The sequence below is a fragment of the Phaethon aethereus genome (assembly GCF_964289735.1).
Source record: "Phaethon aethereus genome assembly, chromosome: 1".
Lineage (NCBI taxonomy): Eukaryota > Metazoa > Chordata > Aves > Phaethontiformes > Phaethontidae > Phaethon > Phaethon aethereus.
Genome location: NC_138575.1, coordinates 89,551,122 through 89,567,039, shown reverse-complemented (window position 1 = coordinate 89,567,039; position 15,918 = coordinate 89,551,122).

The following is a 15,918-nucleotide window of genomic DNA, read 5'->3' as shown; positions in this document are numbered from 1 at the left end:
GACCTTGAAGAGTTTACTTTGTGAATCCAGGCAAAACAAGCAGAGATAACAGAGCTTACCCATAACTACCGACCATACTTTAAATACACTATTGTTATTTTTCTGTTATGCTCCGTATTCCCCAGCTGTGATGGCTCTTCTACAAAGGCAGCTAAATAGCACTAGCCTGCAAAGCCTCTCAGTTATGAAGTTCTCTGTGGCAGCAGCTACCTTGTGTGTAGCATCTAGTCCGAAGGGCTTTTCCACAGCAAGTCAGGATCCTTGGAAACTACAAAGCATTAAGACTTAACTGCAACACCTACAAGCTTAGAGGCGGTCTCCTAGAAGTTTCTTACAGAAAAGCTGTGCACGTTACTTTCTAAGACAGCGGTGTAACACAGAGCACGCTGCTCCCTGTTTTGATCAGTTTTTCATCACGTGGCTGAACGTATGCTGCCACATGACAATCCCACGGGGGTTTCCCATCAAAAACAGAGAGGGGTTTAGTCCATGTGACAAAATAACACAGATGCACTGGAACAGGACCCTGCTTATAACATGCACTATGTGCTCTAGATATGAGCTGATACTCCCGGTCACAAAGCAGGTACAAGCATATGATGGAGCACAAATGTCCTGCATTACACTCCTCGTATAATGTGTTTTTTAGGTAAGGGCAGCAGGAAAAGGCTGGATGAATTATTCTCACAGGCTTCATCTGAACTGGGTCAGAAAAGCACCCTTACTGTAAGACATCAAGAGGCCACAGACAGCAACCAGCAAGTGCTAAAGAATCAATGCAAGATTTTCTGTTTTCTTTCCTTAGAAGCAGTAGCATAACAACTGTAATGAAAATACAAAAACACTGAGCAACAAGTGAATCAACACTGCAAAAGCAGTAAAGTGCAGGGAGTATTATTTACATCTGCTCTACAAAAACAGGCAAATTACTACAGACAGCCCTACCCGAGTCCTTCCCACTGATATTTTTCCTAGTGCAAATCCAGTTCTAAAATAGATCTTCAAATTCCAGAACTAACAATAGCAACCATTTAGGAATACAATAAATGAAAAAGAAGAAATTGATCTCTAGAGAATCATTAAGTTCACTAACAGAATAGTCAATTACCTCAGTTTTTCAACTCGTATTTAAGAAAAAAGGGAAACATAACGAGTTTCTGAACTATTTAAATCATTCAAAAGACAAGGAAAGAGTGAACATAAAGCCAGGTATCACAAAAGCAGGTGGGAGGTAATAACAATTACCAGTTCAGAAGCTGTGTTTAACTCATCAAATAAGAGAAAACACACAAGATTTTAAGCAGCTGAGAAAGCAAAATCTTTCACTCTCTCTGAAACCCAAGGTCTTCTGTAAAAGAAGTCACCTAATCTCAAACACCCTGATGACACAGACCCTACAACCCCCTATGCATTACTAACACACTGCTATGTGCTATTTTGAATTGAGAGCTAAGAAAGAGGGCTGCAAGCAATGCACATTGACTACACAATCTCTTTCAGATCTGAAATCTCAAAGTGTTAGTGAACTTGCTAGTTTCTTTTTAAATTCTTTCTCTGCCAAAGTAGACTGTTCATAATTATAGCCGATGTTATGGGTCTTAGTGCTCCCAAAATTATCTCTGCACTTTGTGGTGTGGGTTACTATGCAATGCATATGCTCCCAGAAAAAGTTCTCAGATGGAGTCAGTTTGTTCAAAAGAACCGATCCACAATTTTGGACTCAGTACTGAAGACAGATCAGATCCCTTCAAACACCACATTAGTTTCTGTGTGTTGGGAGTTGAAACTTTAGATCTATTTTTGGACCTATCTTCTGACAGCACTCATTTTTTAGGGGTCCTCTCCGATCTTTGTAGCTTGACAAACAATTTGGTTTTGTTCCAAAGTACCCCTATACAATTTAATATATTCCTTCTGAAATCTTCATCTAGTCCTTTGATTCGCTGACTGTATTTAAATTGGGTTATTTTTCAATTTGAGTTCTACTGGCGTATTTGCCACAATCTGAGTTTTTAAAGAACACCTGGATTCAATATGAAGATTTTATTCTGCACAAGAACTTGCTGCGTGGTGCCAGCAGTGTTTTGACAAGACAGGAATATGCTGCTCTTCAAAGAGATGAAGGAGTACTAGAAAAGCAGAAATATGCGAGTACAAGAACCCAAAGGGATCAGTTCTGAAGTCAAATCAGTGATAAAGCTGCCTGTAAATGAAAGTAAAGTAACAGATAGAAAGTTTGGTGCTCTGGAAGCAGAAGAGGGGTGTGTGTTTTTTTTTTTTTAATAAAAAGCTATGGAGAAAAGTTACAAAAAGTAAAAAGCTCCCTGAAACGAGAACTCCTGAGAGTACAAGCAAAGGCAGGGCTCAGCCCCTCAGGGAGCACCGCAGTAGGGCAGACAGCCCTGGCTGCGACCTGCCAGGAGACCTCCATGGCTCCGGCCTGGCAAGCCTGGGCTGCTTTCCACCTCACACATCCAGGGCCCAGTAACTCTGTCCCTTAACTCATGACTGACATGTGGCCAAAGAGAGGCTAGGCTGAAGAAAACAGCAGAATGGTTAATGAAGAATAAAAGGAAACCCAGTTTCCTCAGGAGCACTGCTGAACAAACGATCATGTCAGCTGCCACTTTGTCTTGCCTGATCTTGTTGTTGCGCTTCTCGCAAACTCCGTCATCTTCACTGTAAGGTGACTAAGAGGCAGGGTTCCCTGTTTCATGTAGGGTGGTGCAGGCGAATAAAGGATTGCCTGATATCCCAAACACACCTATTTAATATCAGCTGAGAGTTTATTTGCAGTCATCGCTGAACCTCTTTCTACAGATACCTGCCAGGCCCTCATGATGTTTAAGGCTGCTTACACGCTGTAAGAAATAGCTATGTATCCGTTATCAAGCAGTCTTGTTGTGTGACCTCACCCCAGCTGCTAATAAGCTAAACCCCTTACCGTTTCTTAGTAAAAGCTTAAGTGCATCAGCTTCCATTCACCCCGCCTTAAGCTGCCAAACTGGAATAATAATACCCAGCATTGCATAACACCAGTCTCAAGGGGATGGGTTTAACACTCCTTTGAGAAACAGCTGTGGAAAACTTCCTTTGTGCACTAAGAAGAAACTGAGGCATGGAGTGGAAGGATCACATTTTGTGGAGCACAGGTGACACTGAAATTAATAAACATTACGTGATTTGAACAACATTGAAAAACCTGTCCCAAAGTGACCCCTGCAAGGTCAGGCAGGTCATCTGACACCAGAGTAGAACTGTGACTCTGAAGGCCTCCAAGTCTCTTGTTCAAACACCGCACCTCCCTGCCTCCACTCAGCAGGAAATTGAGTGTTTCAGCTAACCGCATCTGAAATCTCGAGGTTTTCAAGAGCCACCGAGAAGTGAAGCCAGGCACAAAGCAGTGCACACTACAGAAATCAGACACAAAATTTTTCATCCATCGTTCATCGTTTTCATCCATCCACGTTGTACGGCCTCCATGTCGATAAACACTTAAAGACTTAAACCAACAAAAGTGCTAAGAGAATGTAACAAACAATAGCGCTGCGAAACCACTCGTCCAAGGCCGGCAGCTTTTTCGCACAGACCCAACTGTGCTTCTTCGCTACAGCCAAGGAAGTAGGAAAGACCAGCCAGCATCGCCCCGGCTGACTGCTTTCTCCGTTCGCTCTGCAGACGCCTAGAGCCCGCAAGCCGAAATCCCTCGGGAACGGGCAGAGCCGCTGCATCCCACCGGCTCAGCAGAGCAGGGCTGAGCACGGACAGAGTTTTCGCTCCGGCAGCAGGATACATTTTACGGCGAGGGGGGCTCCTGCAGGGAGCTCTTGTTCGGCTGTGAGGGCACCACCGAGCACCGAAGGCACCGCTGGCTCTTCGCCGCCGAAAGGGGCTCCTCTGACACCAGCCCCTCGCGGCGCAGCCCACCGTCCCTCTCCCAGAAGGCAGGAGAGACGCAGCGATCCCCCCCCCAGCCCTCCCGGCCCAACCCTGAGGCGACGGCGGCAGCGGCGGCACCGCTCGGCCACCTCCCGCCGAGGCGCCGCCCGCCCCGCGCTCAGCCCGCCGCGCCTGGGCCGCGCCGCCCGGGCCCGCCCCGCTACGCTCCCCGTGGCGCCCGGGCCAGCGAGGCGGCGCGGCTGAGGCGGACCCGGGCGGGCGCCGCCGCCCTGTCACGGCCGGACCGGATCGGGCCGAGCCCCGCGGGGCGCGCCGGGCCCGCACTCACCCCTTCATGGTACGGCCGCGGCCTGGCCGGCGCCGGCGTCCGCGCTGGCTGCGTGCAGGGCCCGGCGGTGCGGGTGCGGCTCCGGCCTCCCCCTCCTCGGCCCGGGCAGCGCAGGCGGCTCAGCCTCCTGCTCCCGCGCCCGCTCCACATGGGCCTCCGTCCGCCCGTCCGCCTGCCTGCCGCCCCGCCCCCGTGACCCCTCACCTCACGCCGCGCGCGCCCCCGCCTGCCGCCTTGCCGGCATGACCCCTCAACCCCCTCCTTCCCGCCGCGCACGCGCCACGCCCGACCCTCTTCTGGCGGGGGCGGGGGGAGGGGAGAGAGAGAGAAAGAGAGAGAGGGAAGGGGGGGAGGGGGCGGAGCTGCGCCGTGCGGCATCCCCCGCGTGACACGGCAGAGGGGGCGTGGTACGAGGGAAGGAGGCGGTGCGCCTCGCCACGTGGTGCGGGGCGGCCAATCGCGCGCCCCTGCCCTCTCCTGCCTTCTCGCGAGGGGGGGAGGGGTAAGGCTCTGCCCGGAACTGGGCGGGGGGGACGCCGGTTCGCGCTGGGGGCTTCCGGCGTGGGCTGCGGCGCATGCGCGCGGGGACCGGCATCAGCTGATCCAGCGCCGCTTGCCGCGAGGGAGCAGGGCTTTGGGTGTGCGGGTGCCGGCCGCAGGTGAGGTGCCTCGTCCCCATCTCTCCCCCCTTCTCTAGCTCTGCTTTGCCTCCGCTTCTTCCATTTTCTCCTCGCCCGAGTCACGACCGGCAGCTGCCCTCCCCTCCGCCCAGCAGGTTGCGGTGTGAAGGGGGAGGGGAGCGTTGCTTCCCTACCACCCCTCGGCCGTTACACGCCCGGGAGGGGCAGCGGTCTCCCCCTGGGCGGCCGACTTTCACCTCCCGCCCCGTCTGCCCGAAGGCTGCGCTGGGAGTGGAGGCCGAGCCTGCCGCCTCTCGGGCTCCGGCTGGAGGGAGCAACGCCCAGCGCTGTGCGCGGTGTCCGCACGGAGCCGTTCCTCAACGGGAGAGCCCACTGCTGGCAGCCGTGCTCCTCCTGGTCGCTTTTCTCAGGGAGAACACGCCTGGAAAGACAAGCAGCCCCCTGAGTAGGGTTCCCCGAATGAGAAACCTGCTGAGCTCTCTGAAGGGCGCCCAGCAAGATACCCTGGGGTTATACTAGAGTCCATTATAAAGAGAAGCGGTGATAGCGGCTGGGTTTCTGTGCCGGGTCACCCCACCGTCTTGGGTGGATGGAACTGAATCTTTTTGTCCCTTGACTGTAGCCCTGCGGCGAGCGAGCAGCAAGGCTGCGGAACAGGAACGCTTCTGACGCAACCCTTCCTGAGCAAAAGGGCCCACCTGTTGTTTTGCAGTTGAAGATACTGATGGCAAATCAAATGTGTTTCCTATTCCTGTAGCCAGTGACAAGATCCTGATTTAGATGAGGTGTTCCAAACGTCACACTTAGAATTCACTTCACGGCAAGAAAGAAAATTTTAGTGGATTCTGGGTGATATTGTATGCATTACAGATAGCTGTGACATGGGATTATATGACACGTATGTGCCAAGATCTATCCGTTCAATGCAGTTGCCTAAAGTGATTTTTTCCTAAGATTTCACTAGCTTCTCTCAGAGAATTTGCACTCCAGTTGGGAATAAAAGCAGTTTGGTGATAGTTTTATTCATTGTAATGCAATACTTAGCAAAGTACACTGGCTATTTGATCTAGCATGGTATTTCAAATGCTAATACCGCTTGATGAGTGGGTGGAAAAGGAGGAAAACCTGCTGACAGCATGCTTAAGGTGGTTTATTAGCGCACCCGTTTGTAGCACTTTAAATGCCGAGTGTAGGTTGGCATTTGCAAATGGAAGTTTGAATAACTGAGGCAGATCCTCAACATATTGCAAGTTCCTGTATTTGTGCTGACTTTGGCACTCTGCTGGTCTGCAAGCAGCAGCTGAATGTTTGGCTTCTCTATACAGTACTTTTAAAGGCCTTTAGAATTATATGAAGTGAGATCAGTGTCTACAGGTCTTTGAATTACCAAAAATATTGCAGATCATTTTTGCTGTGCTTGTTGGTTTGTTATGTCAAGTCTTCTTGAAAACAGTTTGTCTCTTATGTGGGGAAAAAATAGTATTAATTCTATAACCAGGGGACAAAGCATGGCAACCAAAAATGATAAACCACCACGACCATCAACTTGAGAGGACGGGAAGGAGAAATTAAGGCAACGCTGGAAAATGACTGCTGGCATCAGCTGACTGTTCAAATGGGTGTTGAAGTCTTGTGTTGCAATAGTAACAGAGGCTCTCTGTTTCCTGTAAATGCAGCCTTTCCATTTTCCAAATCAAGAACTGTTTTCTACAGATAGTGCTACTGTTAGGGTTCAGCCATGAACTATTAGTGCTACTTCTGGAATTTTTATACAGCATTAGCTTAAATTTAGCTTTTATTTTGGTCTAAGTATGTGTTAACTATTTTATACATCATTAATCCAGACTTACAAAGTCTGCAGGCTTCAATGTGCTTCTGTTGTCTAAATCTTTTCCCCAGTTTGACTTTGTGCATTTCTCTTCCAGACAGGCATGGGTACAGGTATTACATTGTCATCCAAAGCTGCTATAGACCGGCAGATTACTAGATGATTCCTCTGGAGATACATTTAGAGGCACTACACTTCACCTCTTGTGTTTTGATGCCATAATACTGTCTCTTTGAGTTCGTGAGCCCTGAAAATTCCTACAGGCATTTTTTCCTCATCCTTTTAAATTGCCTGGTTGTGAGCTAAGGCCGTGTTCCTAATTACTCTTTTTAAAAGAGTAAAAGGATTACAGGATAACCTACTTGATGTCTTTGGTTACTTTGGTGTTGACCATAAAATGTTGTATGCTATTGCTGGCCAAGTAATAGTCCCTCTTCTTCTTTCTCTCTCTCTCTCTTTTTTTTTTTTTGCGGGGGTAAACAAAAAAACCACCCCAACCCTACACAACCCAATGCTACATTGCCTAAACTTGAAATAGATTTTCTTTCCTCTATACTTGTGTCATTGGTTACAAAGAAAAGTGGGGGATTTTAGACTTGGAAATATTGAGGAGGTGTTGAACAATGGTATCCACATGATTTTTAGACTGGAATTGTACCAAGGAAAACAAGATGATGTAGTCAGCTGGAATATCATGCTTGTTCACTCTTACTCACCATCTTAAATCATGTGACTTCTTTAGCCTTCCAGCTGGGCAGAGAGAAATGGGGACCTACTCCAGCAGAGGAAGCAGAATGAATCTAAACTTTTCAACCTTTTCTTCCTGTACAGATTAAGCCAGTAATCACCTAAAGGTCCAATGTGCAAAACTGGCTTAGACTGGATCTGCTGGTTGTCATTGTTGTACCTTCTTTTATGCTCTGAAAAGGGTTTTTTGTTCTTTTTGTTGTGTTCACTCCCTCCTTACCTTTGAAAGTGGACAGCTAAGCTCGTACTAAATTCATGGCTTTGGTCGTATCTCATGGCAATAAGTTCTACAATCTCATAAATATTTTTGGTCTGGTTACTTTATTTCATCTATGCATTTATTTCTCCTTTTTTTGCCAAATTCTTAAGTTAAACGCCCCCGCTTCTTAGAAAGATTGACCATTTGCTGCTAGCTTTTTAGACTTCCATATATTATATGGCTGCTATAACAAACCTTGCCTTACAAGGTCTGTCTTTACTGAAATGATACACCTACTCTGAAAACCAGTAATATGTATATGGGTAAATCCTGAAAGTCCTAGTCTAATAGACATTATTACTATCACTTAACCAAATGGCAGATGAAGATGAGTTTTAGCTGTTGAATTAATTTTCTTGATTCATCAGCTTGATTACTCTTCTGTGCCTGTGTAACAGTAAGTTTCAGTGTCACTCTCTTCAGAAATAATTTGCCTGACAGTGATCTAATTCATACATGGTGCCTGTTGGTAGTTCTTTAATTTTGTGGTAATTTACAGCATTTTGGAGAGTCCATTGTGGGTGTCTTAAAATGTTCAAATCGGAAGTAATCGGGAAGTTCTGAAACTAATATGGGAAGCTGCCATCGTGGCCATGTTTTTATAGCGCTGGGCTTTCTGCATTAGCTGTCTGACTTCTGCTTAATCCAGAGAAGAATAATTTTAAAGACTCACTGCTACCCCAGTTAACCGAGGTTTATCCTGTTGAGCAGTTAAATGAACTAAAATGTCTGCCGAAAATACACCAACAGCAGATGCAAACGCTTAAGACAGATGCAGTGTTCCTGGAGGGTAGCTCTGTAATGTGAAAATCTTATCTCTGTCCTCCTTAATCAGTTGCAGAGCGCTCCTATTGTAAGGATTCTCGTGGCAATGTTGAAATGTTGGTGTGCTGGTGAGGTTCAGTTGACCAGTCTGTCCAACTAAGTCTGCCAGATGGCATCCCAAGAAAAATGCCAAAATCCACGCTGTGAAGATGTGTGTTTCACAGTGGTGTTCCCTGTGCTGTGTCATATCTTTAGGATGCTATAAGCTATGCTTGCACTGGAGTGGTTGTTCTTGTTTAAGACTATGTAAAAGATAGGTGTTCTGAACGTCTATAATGTTGGTCTACATTCTGTGCCCTAAGCGTGAAGAACAGTCCTGTTGTGGTTGGGATGGTCGGGTGTGATAAGGGATAGAAAGGTTGTAAGAAAAGATACTAGCTTTACAGAAAGAAAACTGCCTTTATTAATATAGTTTATTATAGCTGGACAAAAGCTTTCAGGTATGCAGGTTTCCTTCAACAGCCTGAAGAATGACTTGACTGTTTTTTAATATTCTAGAAAAAAAACGTGCATCTTCCATGAAGTCCAGTTAGTGGGACGAACATTTGGTCCTCCTAATTATTACACTGTATCATGATTTTGTTTCTCACTATGAAAGTAATACTTTAAAAAGCAGCTCTTCAAAAAAAACTCTAAAGTGGTATTTCTGGCTAAATGCAGATAATATTGGTAAGGACTTCTAAAAAGGCAATTCTATTATGTGAATTTCCTGTAGATCCTAGCAATCTTGAGGGGTTTGTTATTGTGAGATAAATTTGCATCACCTGGTAGATATTCAGACAACCACCACAATATGTAGTTTAAACAATGTTAAAATTTAGTATGTTGGAGGGACTCTGGCTATTCTAAAGAAGCTGTAAATACTTAAGGTAATTGAACATAAAATCTCCAAATGTGGCTTAACTTGCTTTAAAACATAAAGATTAAGTTTTCCATTACAGGAAAAGTCGACCTCAACTTAATTTCCTTTTACTGGAATCCAATGCCAATATGTGCGTTGTGATTCCAACCAGGTGTTTCATTATACCGAAGTGCTGTAAAAGAGTACTTCTATCTGCTAGGTGTATTAGATCTTTCTCAAAGACTTTCACACAAACTTACTCCTGGTTCAGCTCTTCAAATTAGCTGTCAAATACCTCACATAATAAACTGAAGATTCCATAATATCCCAGCTTTAAAAACTGCTCTGAAAGTTAAGTGTAATGGTGAAACGTTTATTCCAAACTTGCACTCAGTATTTTAGCTATTACATTTAGGGACAAGGGGTTAGGCAGTGGTGAGGGTTGTAGATGCGCTGATGTGTTTTAATGAGCCCAAATTACTAATATGTTTCTGCATGTAAAACTGAGCCTGACTTACAAATCTATCAGTAGTTGTTTTATGAAATGGCATGTGTTTTGTCTGTTGAGGTAAGAATCTTCAACTATTCACAAGTGACTCTACTGAACTGTAGTAAAGTTTGCTGCTATAATTGCTTACAGGTTTGCATTCATCTCATTTTGATGTTTGTCATCTTAAAGGTTAAAGCAACAAGAAGTATTTCAAGTAACGATGCCAAATACACCTGAAAGTAGAGTGTCTTTTACATAATAAAAGCAAGGGTGGATTTTAGCTTTGCAGAAATGTTAGTGAACTTCATTAAAATGTTGCTCATTTAGAGGAAACGACTGAGCATTGCACTAAGCAGATGGCTGCGGAACTTCTCAGCCCTAGCAGCTAGATGACAGGATCAGGATAAGAAAAGGCGGCCACTGTGGGACACACAAATGAATATTGTATTAGTATTCTGTGTTATGGCTTGGATCTCGGTTGCATTAGATCTTCTGTTGTGTGAAAGTCTGTCAAGCCAAGGAAGGGGCAGGATGTGTGGCAGGCTGAAAGGAACGTCAAGTTTTTTGCGGTAGGAAACTTGTGAAGCAGTGTAGCAAGTAAGAAATAAGGGGAGGCTCATCCATCTCCACCTCTAGAGCTCCTCTGGAGAAGCCTTCTGGTCTGAGGGGAAAGAATTGGTGTAAAAAAATCCCATTATGGAAAACTCTGTAGCATATAACCAGTCAGCTGATGAAGATTTTCTTTCATGTGAACAATATGGTTTTCTCTAGTAACAGGAGTATTTTAATTGATAAAACTAGGATCTTTATCAATTCTAAATATAGCGTGACAACTGCGTTTGAAGTCAGAAGGCTAGTTATCTACTGAGCTGATCAAATCTTCAGTGGATCAAAGCAGTTATGCAATGAATGCCTTGCCAGCCTTTCTGTCTAGTTTTATTGCTGCTGCTAACTTATTGGTCATGTTCAAACACAACTTTTTTTCTAGTCCTGTTCTGGGCTAACTGGAAGAATCTTTTAAGTTTCTGAATAAAAGTGTGGATGCTTGAATAACAATTTGTAGTGGTTGTACTTCTTGCATGGACAGACTTCACCCCCATGTTTGTGGTAGGGGAGAGTCTCTTATGCTGTATGTCTGTATTAAATAAAATATATTTTATATATATTTAGTTTGTGCAAGCCATGATGTTTGCTTGAAGTATCAGGCTTGTATGTATTGGCATACTCACAGGTCAGTCCCCATCTGTTTTGAGGAAGAAGGCAGTAGGAGCTTGTGATGGGCTTCATGAATTGCCGTGTTGCACAGTCTTCCTTTGTAGCCATTGTGTACTGTGCTGATAGCGGCAGCATAATTCTATGTCCTATCTTTTTTCTTGAACACACTTGGATTTTTCTGTACATGATCTGAGTAACAAGCCTCATGTAAGAGGAAGGAGGTACTTTCTCGTACCCAAGAAACAAGCTGTGTGAAAGATGAATTGTCTTGTATGGTTGCGGATGGATCCACGGTATGTAGATGTGCATCACTTAAGCAAATTCCTGACCTATCGAAAGCAGAGGTGGCTTCAAAGTGCCATGTGGCAACTGGAATTGTATGAATAATTAAATGCGAGAATGTCCATATTATTGAGTTTAAGAAACAGTGATACTGCTAGCTCGGAGCTTATGGCAAGAAGCTTGGTACAGTTGGCTTCTTGAGGTCTGTGTGAACACTAAGCCACATCATTGTGTTGAGGCCAGGAGGTGACTCCCGTCTGGTTTCCTTAGAGTGCAGATGATACAAAGTTGGAAGGCATTTAATATAGCAGAGGATTGTGCTGCTGTACAGAGGGACCTGCACAGACTGGAAAGGGTTTGGAGCATCTTTCATATGAGGAGAGGCTGAGAGAGCTGGGATTACCTAGCCTTGGGAAGAGAAGGCTCAGAGAATCTTTGTAAAGCATATAAATATCTAGTGGGAGGGAGCAAAGGAGATGGAGCTAGACTCTTCTCAGAGGTGTCTGCTAAAATAGCAAGAAGCAATGGGCACAGACTGAAACACAGGGAATTCCCTTTAAACATGACAAAACACATTTTACAGCAAGGGTGACTGAACATGGAACAGGTTGCCCAGAGAGCTGTGGAGTCTTCATCCTTGGAAGTAATCAAAACCCATGTGGACGTGGCCCTGAGCAGCCTGCTGTAGCTTGCTTTAAGCAGGGGGTTGCAGCTACATGATCTGCCTTCCAACCTCAGTGATTCTACTGTTCGGTGACTGAGAAATCTGTTGTGATTTTCCCTGCTATATTATAGTAAAATTATAACTCTACATAGTACGAATCAGCAGATTTCCTGAGAAAACTATTTGGCTTCCCTTCCAAGTGACCTGTGTAAGAGTGCTGGGCATGCTCTTTCTTCTGGGACAATATCCCGGATTCTAGATGCAGAAACGCTACGTAACTTCTGCATTTGTATAGTAACTTAGGCACTGTATTCTATTTTTTTTTTATACTTCCTCTTAAAAATGTTCTCTGTTGGAAAGGGAAGTATGAACCCTCCAAGTTACAGGAAATTTATGGCAGTGATTATCTTGCTAATTTATGAGGCCTTTGCAACACATCCTAATACAGCGGGACAGTGGGACTTACGCACTGTTACCAAAGTCTGCTCAGGTGAACACAGTAAATGTTGGCAGTCTAGATTCTAAAGCGTTAACTCAAATGCGACTCTAATCTGATTGTCCAGTGTGGGTTGTGATCTTTACTATCATATAATGTCTAGGTTTTTACGAAGAAGAGGAGGAGAGATTTTATTTGGAAAACTTTATTTGGCTATGTTTTGCTGTTTATGCCTATTAAGCTTTCCTGGATATCAAATGTAAGGGCTTATATTCTTACTCCATTTTTCTACCCTAGGAAGTCAAAACACATAGTCTATGAATCCTAGCACTGATGACTTATTAAATGTAATGCTGCTGCATCTGAATTGCTGGTCTTGTGCTGTTTATTACAATTTTGGTTAATATATTTAAGCTTTTGTGCCGATTTGAGGTGTTGCTAATCCTAGAACTTGTGAAGATAGTCTTGAGAAGTTGTGAAGACTGCAGGGAGCTCTTCAACTCAATGCGGCTTCTTGGGGGAGAGACTGCATAGCGGCTTGTCTTCTGTACGACACACAGGACAACGTCAGTGCCTGTCAGTCTTTTAAAACAGATTCTGTTTTCTTTGAAAACAGATAGCAGCTGTCACTTGGGGTGGCACATCAATCTGCTTCGCTAAGGTGTTGGATGTTGTGCAGTTGCATCAATGCTTCTGCTAACTGGTGGAAGGAGTTCTTATATTAGCAGAAGTTAGCCCCACAAGATTCTCTATTTTTACAGGAATCGATACCTGTTCTACATACTCGAGCAATTAGTATTGCGGCATGTTCAGTGCCTCCCTGTGTGGTCTGTTGTTAAACGGTAGGTCTGGAATAGAGCACACACTGAGGTGGATATATTACACTGGAGCACTGGTAGGTAAACGGATTCCAGCAGAAAGCATGCATCTGTCTCTCAAGGATTTTTATGTAGTAGTATGTACCACTTGGGACAATGGGATTATTGGCTTTGTAGGAGGTCCTTCATATGCATGCTGAATGCTGCTTTCTAATTTCTTCGGCTCAGTCCTGTGCAGTAAGGAGGGCACAGGCGGGAGTTCAGCTGGGCTCTAGGTAGCTGAGTTTGCTATTGCGGCAATCCTGGTGCTGGTGGGAGAGAGACAGACTGATGACTCATCAAGTCAGGTGGTTATGCCTCTGCTGTGTGTCAGAAATTTCTTTCCCCTCTGCAGCAGGCTTTCTCATCCCTCTGTGTAGGGGCACGAGAAGGACAATTATTTCATAAGTGGTGGTGCTTAACTGCGGAATTCTGGCTTTCCTTCATTGGGCCTGTGGATTTTTGTTTCTGCCTGGTTCTGCAAAATAAGGTAAGAATCTGTGTTTATCTGATAAAATAGTAATGGATTTTCTTCCTTGCTGTAAGAAGGCTCCTTCTAAAAATCTCACTGGAGTCTTAATTTTGAAGAGATTTTTGTGGTTCATTGTGTAAATTCTAGGTCTAATCAAATGTTTGAAGCAAAACCAAGGAACTGTAATAAAAAACAGGTTTCTCCAGCATTGAGAGCAGGGCAGTTACGTTTTTGGGATTACTGTGTAGCCAAATTGCTGTGTTGGGGAGAAACCAAGATAGAAAACGCAGGTCACTGGCCCTTTCTTGTTTAGTTATCACTATAAAATTACTTTAATAAATCACCTTTCAGTCAGAGATAGTTCTGCAGCAAGTAATATTTTGATTTCTGGCACTGTTAGGCAGAATATGACTGTGTTAGAGCTTACAAGTATGTTTGAAATCAACTGCTGAACTGTTTAAGACGAGGAAGTTTCCTGTATATGACTTGTAAAGGATACAAGTTGCACCCTTTCTCCTAAGGGAATTAAAATTAAACTAATATCCTGTGTAGGTGTGCTAGTGGATTTTTGTAGGAGTGGACTGCAAATGGTGCCTAATATCCTGTGTTGGCAAGAGGCCTCTGAAAGGCTATAGGAGCTCAGTAGATTTCTAAAATGGCTAGCTACCATGGCTTCTGGGTAAGTACCTACTGTCTGCACACGCATGGTATTATGTTTAGCAAATCCTGACGTGCTTTAGGGAATTCTGTTTTATCTGAGTACTAACAAAGAAAACATTTAACAATGTGGGTAGGTAAGGCAACATTTCTGCCCTCAAGGACTTTTCCATATAAAATTAAAATCTGTAGTGCTAATACACAAGCACAAGAAGACTATGCAGAGATTAATAACTGGGTTTTTTTCCTTAATTTGTATGCAATGTTAAAAGATGTTTAGCCCCTTAAAAGAAGAGGTGAGCTTGGCTGGCTGAGCACTTTTTAGAAAGCACTGGCTTTTTAAGACTGTGTATTTTGGGGGTATATAGGAAACAGAACAAAGAAAGATAAAGAAGAATTCACCACATCTTTTACACTTGGAGTAGTTAATAGGTATGTGCTTAAAAGCAGTTGGTGCAGATGTTAAAGATCAGGACTAAGAGGGGGTTTATTGATGTGTTGCGAGGTGGTCTAGCAGAGGAATCCTATTCTCTTTTAGCTGGCTTGGCAGGTGCTGGGCATCAAGGATGTTGCCATTTTAACTGCCAAATGACTGTTTTGAGGTTATTTGCCTCCCTAAAAGATAAAACGGTCGCTTCAAGTGGTGGTCAGCTGACCTGCAGGTTTTGGATATGAAGAAAAGTTAATTTAAATTGAAACTGGCCAGTGTTCTTCCTGCTTTCCCTTGCCATCATAAACTGACTCTTTCATATAGGACCCTGTACTGTCTAATTGCCAAACAGCATCACTAATTCATTTAGGAGAATTTGGTTTAGCTCTTTATTGTGCCTCTATAGAAGGTTTTGGTGGTAGGATTCTAGGGATTGTTCTGTATGGTATGTTGAAGTAAATGTTTTGGGAGGATTTAGAAGACCAGCTGCTTTTTTTTTCAGTATGACCAGTAATTGTGCTTGAGTTTTGCAATGTTCAATTGTTAAAAGCAAAAAAGATGAGGTAGCTATGTTAGTCTGATCAGAACCAGCTCTTACCAGCTGCTCATGAACTGCAGATTGCTTTGCGAGGACCTCCCCTCTGCCGTTTGTCAGAGGAGACTTTTGAGAAATATACAGTGGAATTAAAATTGTCTTCTGGGCCTAAACAACAGGCATCTTAAAGGATAAACTATCATAATGGAGAGTAGAGGGATCTAACAGATATCAGACAGCCTTTGAGCAGTTAGCAGTACCACTCCAGGCTGGTGGTGGCTGAGTCATGGTCAACTATTGGGGTGGCTGTTGTGAAATGAATCAATGGTAGTCATGTTACACAATCCACTCCAGCCAGACGTGGAGCCTGGAAGAAGCTATTCATTCAGGATGAATAGCAGTTTGGAACTGCTGGAGATCCTTTTCTTGCAGAGCCACTGATTTAAAACATTTAGATTGGTAAAGAGGCTGAGAGGCGGAGGATTTGTAGTAAAGTATTAAAAAGCTAGAG